Below are 10,575 nucleotides of genomic sequence, written 5' to 3' on the forward strand. Positions count from 1 at the left end.
AGTAAAAAAAAACGTTGTCATGTAATTATTTAATATAATAAAAAAGTTTATTGAATAAAAAATATTATAGCTTTATTAATTTTGCACCATAAAAATCTGATGATAAATATAATTTAGGTACAGTTTTTTTAGTATAAAATGTTAATGAGTAGATATGTAACGATCATAAATTTCCTCCTTTAAAAATAATCGGTATAAATATCCTTATTCGAATAACTGTTTCATTAATAATAATAATGAACCAGGATAATTCACACAACGCTATCTAATCCGGTACGGTAAGCGAAGCTGGTGTTATGGGTCCTAGACAAGTGATATCAATACTTACATTTTTTTTAAAGGAATACATAATATACATACTTAACACCCAGGGCGATACAATACAAAAATAATCATACTCAAGAATACAAATCTTTATAAGGCGCGAGGAATCGAACCCGCGTCCATCGGAAGTAAAGCGGTGTACTAAACCGCTAAACCCCTTAGGCCATTATTAATTATATAATTCTTGGGCAACACAAAATATACCAACCAATACCAAGGATTGAAATCAAATTAAGCGTCCCTTAGGCAACAGTATTAGTCAAAGAATAAATAGCATACTCCTATCGATTACAATATGACACTAAACATAATAAGATTAACAGCGACATTTAATACAAAAAATACTTCCGAGAATCGAACCGACTATAATCCTGTTAAATAAGTAGCCGAATGTTGCGTTGAAGTTTATCATAAAAACTGTTAGCACGAAATTTATACCTGCCTTCCATGAATGGATATTTTGTTTAAACGTTGCTTGAGAGAAAAAAATAAAAAGAAATAAAAATGAGGCTGCCACAAAGGCACCTCTAGTGCGGCTGCGCCGATATCGGACTTGCGCATTTTGACAGAACGGGATCAGGATTGGGGGCAGGTAGGATACTGTAGATGTTTTGATTCTTATATATGTATGGTTTGCTTCACATGATACGAACAAAAGATATTACGTTGTAATAGACATTCATCGAAATACAAAATCACTGCCTTATTTTCTATTTCACTCCTAATATTGAGAGTCATACAAAGAAATAGACAGATATAATAGTATTTATTAAAAAATAGTACCTACATATCTTTATCTTATAATGTATAGGTACTCATGAGTTTATAATAATTATTCATATGCAGTAATAAATTGTCTTTACAAAATTATTAATAAAATTTTGGGTGTCTTTGGTATTGTTTTAGTATTGAGTAAATATTAAAAACTAAATAACATTCTAAAAACAAAAAGTTCGAATTAAATAACATTACGTCATCATTATTTAAAAAGTAAAACAAATTCAAAAAGCGAACAGTTAATAATTTGCTAGGGAACCAGGCCCCGGCTGGGTAAAGAGCCGCCTGTCAGCTATATTCGAAGGGGAGCGATTAAATTGAAATTCCTTTTTTAAATTCACCAATGGGGGAGGGGTGACGTCGGATTGGCTCGATGCGTTCGAGCGAAATAATCCTCTGATTGACATGCAGTTTGTTGCGTTTGTGATATTATTATTTCATAACGCTTTGGTTTGTTACATATTTTATTTATAGAACAATGTTGTAGCAAAGATGTCTTAACATTGCATGCTACCACGAGTTTCAATATTTGTATAGTCTTAAGAAACTAACAGTTACTGGTTGAAATGTTTATATAAATCTCTATAATTAAGCATATGCAATGGAAAATGATCTTTTGTTTCTTTGAAGTCTGTAGTGAAACAAAAGAAAAATTAATTTCTTTAATAAAAAGAATTAATAGACTGTTAGATAATAGATGAGTATTTCTTATATCAATGATAAAAACATATTTTATAGTATGCTTCATTGGGCGGTGTCCAACAATTAAGTACACTCAGTCACATGTATAACATAACTATTCTATTACTTAATTATAGTTTTATCATAATTTACACAACCAAAGTGACAGTATAATCAAATATTTAACAGATACCTATAAAGGTGTTAACTAATTGAAATTTATATTAATCATGTAATTATTGTTCACATTCACAAACATACTAAGTATATAAATAATAGGTATATACTTACTATAAAAAAATCTTGTAATTTTTTTAATATATTAGACGTGGATTTTGTTACGTGACCATATTAATTTCGAAAACTTTTAACGATTAATTTATCTTTTTACTTTTATACAGTTGAAAAGTCAAAGTAAAGTAGCAAATTTATATTTAATTAAATATTTTATGACTAAGAGCAGTAAGTAGTTGCATATTTTAGTAGTTTAGAAATACGCCATGTCATCAAATCCATTTAAACTAACATTATAGGTCAATTTCGTTAAGTTTTACGACTTATTCTTTAAAAAATAAATAATTCTTTGAAGTACATTTAGAGACAATAACAATAAGGTTTAGGATTTCAAAGTGATAAATTTTAGTGTAACATGTATTTTCAGTTATTGAGCTGTTGCGAATAAAATCATGTAACGGAGGTGAATTGTCAAAAAATTATACAGCGTATTTACCAGACCTATAAATATATGTCTATATATAAAAGACTTCAATAATTTCATTAAAATAAAATTTATCTCTATAGTAGGTATATTAAAAATATATTGTTATTTGTGCGCTATCACAAACAGAACAATATAGACATAAACATATATTTCACTGTTTATTCTCGGCGGACTGTACAAAATGTATTGAGTCACCGGCCCGTGAACTGAGACAACATATGGCATCTTGTTAGTTGGACATAGTACCGGACGGACGTGTCGTGTCGGGTGATAAACCTACGGCCATAATGTTGCCTCATTTTGCTTGCAATTTTTCACCTAAGTAATTTTGGTACATTACTATGTCTTTTTATTTATTCTACTAATCCCACTAATGCAATAAACGTAAAAGTTTATATGTGTTTGGATGTAATTTAATTAATTACGTTTAAAATTCTAAAGTGGTTTAAATTAAATTTTGACCCCACAAATAGCACACGAGATATATGCTGGATTAGTACACACTCCTAGAATATGTTTTAGATTAAATCTCAAGGGAAAGTCGCGGGATATATGTAATTATTATATTATGAAAATAAATTAAAAAGTACAACACAACATTAACTTTGTAGTCCACACTAAGCTATTAGTCTAAACCAACTAAAAATATTGTACTCATAATTTGTTAAAATGTGCAACTTGAAAGCTAAACTATATTTTGCTTCTAATACTGAAAATTGTACATCGATAGCCGATATTGTAACCGAAGGTGATCATATAAACCTATAAATTAAAAAACTAAGCTTTCAATCTGACCTCATTTTGTGTCGATGTCAAACAAACTAACAATGACGCAAAAATTAGAAGAGTAAAAATGTAACGGCTTGAATCTTGATGGCCAGCGCATTCTCGTGATTTCTGCGCTTGTGGCTCAAACAGTGTTCGATGCGTATATTTTTATGTTTTATTTGCTTCTGTAGAAATTTAATGATCTCGATTTTTTCTTTGGCACTAACCATTGACCAGAAATATTAAATTTAATTTCTGCTTTTTCGGTTTCATTTATTTTTATATTCTCCTTATATATGTTTAAAGGCGTCTCTCAGACATATCTACAAGTACTCTTTCATATTCGTGTTTTTAATATGTGTATCTAATATATAATTTTTCATTATTTTATTACTTATAAACATTTTGTTTACATTTTATCTATATATAAAATCCGTGTTTTGTATATAACGTAACATCGTTAATAATTTAATATACGAATTAACCGTTTTTAATAAAAAAAGTTATGAGAACAATATTATTCATAAGTACTTGCAAAATAAAATGATTTTTCACTATTAGGCGTGTATTATTTAAAAAATGCTTAGTATTGTTTGTGATGGATGTACTAAATAGCATCATGTACTAGTACATTATACATATTATGTACTATTGCTATTACCATATACCGTAGTATGACCACACCCTGAGAAGAGAGACCGGCTGCTTACTGTTACGTCACTACACGTGCCCGCCTATTTAACGGTCTGACCGTCACAAGATATATATCTAAGACGACATACATTCATACATACAAATATATAGTTACCTTAACAAAACATTTTTATTGCTATTTAGTAATAAAAGTGTTTTGTAACTCGATAAAATTGTAGGTACCTGTACCTACCTATTTACTTTACTATTGCACACACTACGCAGAGCTTGCTAATAAAATGTTGACTGTGTTTCACTTTCATATAAGTAAATATCTTCCTAACAGAAATCAAAGTGAATGTAGATATTGATTAAATTAACACTTTATTTTATTATACAAATAAAGATACAAACAGCTTGTTACAGTCAGCTGAATAAACTTTTCACTGATATTAAAAAATAATTGTAATGAATCTGAGAAATTATGTATTTAGATTTTATTCAAAGGCTTATTTTAATTACAGATATAATATACTTAACTTACATAGTTAATTGTAACACTTCTAGGGAACATTATAGATTTTCAATTGAAAGCTAGCATTATTTATCACTTATGGAGATTAGTCAATGTGTTAGACGTCACATTGCGTCATGTTCAATAAAAAACAATTCCCTTCTTGTAAATCGAATTTCGTCATCTATTTTATTTTCAGTCGAAATACAAACTTCTCATTTGGTTGCATTTAATTAATGACCAGATTTGTTTTTCTGTAGGTACTTTTCTTTGTTAATAATATAGTATATCTGGGGTCGATAATCCAATAAATTTCAAATATATACTCACAAACGCAGCTTTACTAGAAATAGAACAGTAAATAACGACATGCACATGTTCTCTATCCTGCTCGAAGGACCATTAGCAGCAACGGCCGGGTAAGCCGGTTAAGTTTGCCGATTTCATTTGGCCGCACCCATTATTTTAAATAAAATACTAACTTTGTAAAGGGCAATGTATTGTCTCCAAAGTTTACAATTAGAAGGGTGAAGTTACTAAGTTACAATTAATGTGTTATTCCAAATTAGTTTTGAAATATAAAAAATCGCAATTAGTCAAAAGTCGCAAAGACTTAGTCGATTCACAGAGAGATTTTTTATTTAAAATATATAATATTATATTTATATATATATATATATTATATATATAATATTTATATATCAATGTAAGTTTATTTGAATAAATAATATTTTTTTTCTATATAATATTTATATATCTATAATATTTTTTTCTTATAGAATTTAAACGTAACTAAAATATCATTAAATGGATATTTTTATTTCTACTAGGTACGTTATTTTTAGCAAAAACCTATTAGCAACTTTTATGTCCCACAAAAGTGGCCGTTAATACTTAAAGGTATCCATTTTCTCTGAACTATGTGTCAATTTACTTTATACATTATATTATCGTTGTCCTAAACACTGCCGTAAAATAACACTTGAAAATCCATTTGCCCTCAACCTCTGATACTTGACATGGAGGAGCTTCGAAAAACCATCCCTTCCTGGTTATTATTAGGTCTCGCAGACCTTGTTAGACCCGGAACGAGGGGTAAGCAAATCTGAGGTGTAGGGAGGGGTAGTGAGGCGTGTGGGGGAGGGTGAGAGGGGGTGATGTAGTAGGCCTGTGTCGCCGGTGGCACTCCGCAACGCGCAGCTGGCTTGTGGCCCACACGCTCCCGTGCTCTGCAAACGGTTAGATTTGTCACATTTAATTTTTTTTATTACACCCACCGTACAGATATCCAATTGCACTTAGATCTTAGATAGATTATTACTAGACTAATTATCATTAACATACACATTTTAAAGTCATTTACAGAATACTAAAGGAATTAACACAATTTTTTTCTATTTTCAGATAAAGGAAATTTTATGGGTGCCGTTACAAAGACTGGTAAGTTTAATACTCATTTATCCTTCGTAATCAATAAATAAAATTAATGATACATAGTTCATACTTGATAAAAAATCCCAGTCTATTTATATTACGCGTAGTGTTATACATAACATGCAATTTTTAGCAATTTTCTTCACACAAATCTTTGAAGTATCAAAATTTTAGTAGCCTATATCTTTAATTTCCAATAAATTACTAGTAAAGTAAAAATTTTCAATGCTTGTAGCATTTAGTTACTTAGGGTTTGGTCCAAGTAAGAGGATAAAGGTCAACCTGAATGACTAACTTAAGTTGACAAAGTGAAAATAGTAATTAAATGAGTAAAATTATGCTGAATATATAATATAAATTTTCATACATGAAAGAAATCAGTACGATTCAGTTCGAAGATATTTACTGAGTCAATCTATTGATTTTTAATAATTATATTATTTATTAAAGATTTGATATTTAATTCAACAAAAAAACGATTGTGACAAATTTCAATACGTTTTTAATACTATGTAAGTTATTGTAATAGTCAGTATAATAATGACTTGCTAAATCAAAACGTACCCAGCTATTATAGCTTTCTCATATCATCGGATTGTTATCCTCGGGTTAACTTCACAAATATTAGATTAACCGTACACTCATTTATACTCAAATATGTCAGACCGCATTCCCCTGTCACGCCCGCGTGATTCTGCTTTGTCACGGTGGCGCGGTGTTAACACTTGTAACTACATAAGCTTCTGACATAGACCACAGGATATTTCCGCGTACATTTTATGATGTAGGAATAAAATTCAGCATAGAGTACATATTGTAGTATTTATAATAAGTAAGTTATAATATTATTCTATTTCTATTAAATATTTTAATTATAAATGAATATTAATAATTATTATTACTTGAACATTATGCTTATGTAACATTTACGTTTTTTAAGATAAGTATCTATAGTAATAAAAATAAATGTAAATTTCAACCATTGTTTTATATTATAGGAATATAGAAAATACATACCTTTTTTTATACATGTAATTGATATAAATATGTATATTAGGCAAATATAGGTATTTTTATTAAAATACTAAATTGTTTAGAAATATTCATTTAAGACAATTTCAATAAATGTATTCCAGTAGGTGTTAATTTCAACCTTGAATTACGAATAAAAGTTTATAGGATGTATTAAAACGCACATCTACACCATAAAAGTGCCCTAACACCCCCGCATGCGATAACGCTAAATGAAAATCTTTCCTACGCGCTACTGCCAGTCTTTATTCTTCTTATGATAAATTTACATTGTCGACTTGATCAATATGTAAGCTAGTTGTCAGCCCGTTTTTGGCGCATGTAATCTATTAAATTTGCCCTGTCTGTATTGACACAACCTCCCGTTTTTCGGGGTCAACTCGATCAATTACACCGTCGTCGTAAAAAAATCGTATACTCGCAACAAAATCGCCTTGTACCAAGGGACCGCTCGTAACAGTCCATCAAGCTGACTTCGGCAAACCTACCAAGAGTAGAAGACATTCAAATCGAGTGGGATTGTATTATTTTTATTGTATTATTTACGTTATCGGGGTATGCGGGAGTCTGCGCGACGAAGGACGCCTCGCCGCTCGTCGATACTGAACGCCCTAGTACGCATGTGCGGAAACCTTGGCGGTGCTTTGATAATATTCTGATTTCTCCTTTTATGCATGTTAATGTATGATATCAAAAGAGGTCTGACCATTCTATCTCCTTTCTCTTCATTACGTACCTTTGACAGAACATGTCCACACATTTTCCATTAAAGTATATATTTGCATTGTTGCTATAATTTGTCTAATAAAAAACGTTGAACTTTTTATCTAATGCTATATATTGGTATCAATCTAATGCAATATCAAATATATTGGCATAGAGTTGCGTACGTAGACAGTTAACAACATGAACAATTATAATTTTTTACTGTATCGATATATTTGCGAGAAAATTATATCTAACCGAAATTATTTTAGTTACAATTTAAATAGACCAACGCCCAGAAGTAAATCCTGTAAATCTACATGAACATAAAATTTCTCGCGCTACCGTGAATTATTGTGTAATTACATAGCGAACATTTCCCCATTTATTTATTAAATAACAGGAAAGTTTTTTAAAATGGAATCTTGTTCTGCGCAAGGTTGTAGACAGCGCGTACCTATGGGGATAGTCGCGTGACAAAGTTGTATGAAAATAATGTATTTTTATTACTTACCTAAGTTACATTCATTGTCATTAAAACTTTCAAAGTTCATAAACGGGCCGGTAAATAAATAAATGTTCTCGAGGATTGCGTGCCGTTTAGTTTCGTTTGAGTTAACATGGTTGCGTTTTTCTGTCCGTTTATAAAGAACAAAAAATAATTTAACGTATCTATTGATCAAATTCGATAGCATAATGTGATAGAATTAATATATTTACTTCATAGCTCAGGAAAGCTAATATTTATACAAATTCAATTCTTATTGATTTCCAACGATAAAAGAGGTGTTCATAATCATTTTACCACCTCTATTAATGGTCACGTGACTAATCTTATGGAAAGAATTTAAAAAAAACCATATAACTAGTTAGGAGTATACACACACTAGTGGGCTCATTGCTTAAATTAAATAGCAATTAGTGACCGAAATAGTCTATTTAAATGGTCTAATTTTCAATTAACTTCCTAAAACACAGTTTCTTAAATTGACTGTATTTTTGTTTGATATTTAAAAAGAATTTAATTCGATATTAATTTTCAATGATCCAATGTTATCCATATTGAAGAAATTTACATCTACACAATTTACACATAAGCAACTATATAAATTGTAATAATACAATCATTTTTCTTTTGTGTTGATAAGTTCTGATAAGATATTATAAAAACATACATATAGTACATATATCCTAATCTAACTTATTATTTATTTTGTCGCGGCTACTGTTGTATATACCAACCTTTCTCCACTCTATATCTAAGCTTCATGTCGTCTAAAATGGTACGACATTTTATCACTCGTATTCTTAATTATATTTACCCCCTTTTCACTATGTCATGGAATTTTAAGTAATAATTTTCTTACCCAGGATAATCAAACACAAATAAATTGTTATCTGTTAACTGTGTAAGATGACAAACAGTTGGTACACACCTTAATCTCAGAGATAGGAATATGTATTAGAAGATGTAAACAGCGCAAACATTTGTTAAGGCAGCTTCCGTTGGCTTAATCTATAAATAAAGGAGATAATTGTTCAAGTTTTAGTAGGCTAACTCAATAAATAAGTGCTTAATCTTATCTGGTGTCAATATTTACCTAATGCCGGTGAGATATCTGAAGATTAATAATTTATCCTTAATCTTCATGGTTTAAATAATAACATAGTAATATTAAAGTGCCATTGTATTACCGGAACATATTCGTAAACAATATCAGTGATACAGTAAGATAATTTCATGTCAAATTTTAACAATTTTTTTTTTATAAATATTGAAATATTTCAAACATTGTCAAACATATTTTTTAAATCTATGAAGAAATGTATCAAAATTATAAATTATAACTGATTAACATTATCGATGTAATAATAAAATAAATATATTTCCTGTAATTCATTTAGCTACAATCTGTGTAAAGTTGTATATTTTATAAAAGTAAATAGATATATACATGAAATATTCGCCAATCCTATGGGTATATGTATAAGCAAAATACGAATTTAGTAAGAGAATTCGTGTTTAGGAAAAATATATGAAGGTTAATAAAAAGGCAGGAAGTTAACAATAAATCCTGTGTCAGTGACCTCGTGACTAGAATACTACATGTGTTGTATGCTCATATATCCAGACTAACATAAATAACTACCTACTATTTATGATTCACATGAAAAGTCATTATAAAAACAAACTACTTATGTAGGAATGTACGAAAATAGAACATTAATTCAAACTGTGGAATGTATGCATAATAGTTATATTACAATTCTAGTGTAAACATTTTTCTGCGTCTATGCCCGAAGAGGACACCTTTACAGCTATGTGCCAAAAATGTTGTTCAATTTATGCCCAAATTTTAGTCCCGACTGGTCCCTTTTTGTTGCCATCTGCGCGGCTTGCGACCCGAACGTCCAGACAGCTCCACCCTAAAAACCGTTTAGACAAGATTTTTATCCTCTTACTCAACTGTCAAATCATATAACCTTATCTCTGTCTAAAAGTTCGGATAGCCAGGACCTGTCGCCCATCCCCTTTTTGCACACGCGTTCAGATTGTGCTATCCTTTCTGACTCGTACTAATTCGTGTGTTTCCGCTTCCCACACGAGTGGCAGCCATGTTTGGCGGGACTGTCAAGTCAACGCCAGTTTGGCGCGTATCAAGCTGGATGAACAAGGTCGGTTTCCATCAGTGAAAATCTTTTGTTCCCTATTTTATACCTTACATCATAACATATGTCCTCTAAATTAATTTTATAATATAGTAATTATAAAATCTATTTCAGATGGCGTCCAATGGATTATAAGCGGACAAGAAGCGAGATCAATTGTAAGTGGTTGCAGATATAGTTGATTGTATAGAATAAAAATATTAATATCTTATATAATTCTTCCCCCTAAGTAAAATATTGGATATATTTTGGCACCACTCCAAGAACATTCATTTTGTTCGTTTTATGGGTAATTTTCCTCGTTTGTCATAGGCCT

The 10,575-nt window shown here is 30.2% G+C and overlaps 1 long non-coding RNA gene across 1 annotated transcript; it reads right to left on the minus strand.

Moving 5' to 3' along the window:
- Positions 1-5,257: 5,257 nt before the first annotated feature.
- On the minus strand, positions 5,258-9,275 carry LOC131847937 (uncharacterized). The gene is made up of 4 exons (XR_009357741.1): positions 9,191-9,275; positions 9,026-9,105; positions 8,104-8,223; positions 5,258-5,647 (listed from the first exon to the last, which is right to left on the minus strand). It is a non-coding gene; the product is annotated as an uncharacterized LOC131847937 (long non-coding RNA).
- Positions 9,276-10,575: the final 1,300 nt, after the last annotated feature.

Source organism: Achroia grisella, unplaced genomic scaffold (assembly GCF_030625045.1).
Source record: "Achroia grisella isolate CSIRO2021 unplaced genomic scaffold, CSIRO_AGI_Agris_v1 utg544, whole genome shotgun sequence".
Taxonomy (NCBI): Eukaryota; Metazoa; Arthropoda; class Insecta; order Lepidoptera; family Pyralidae; genus Achroia; species Achroia grisella.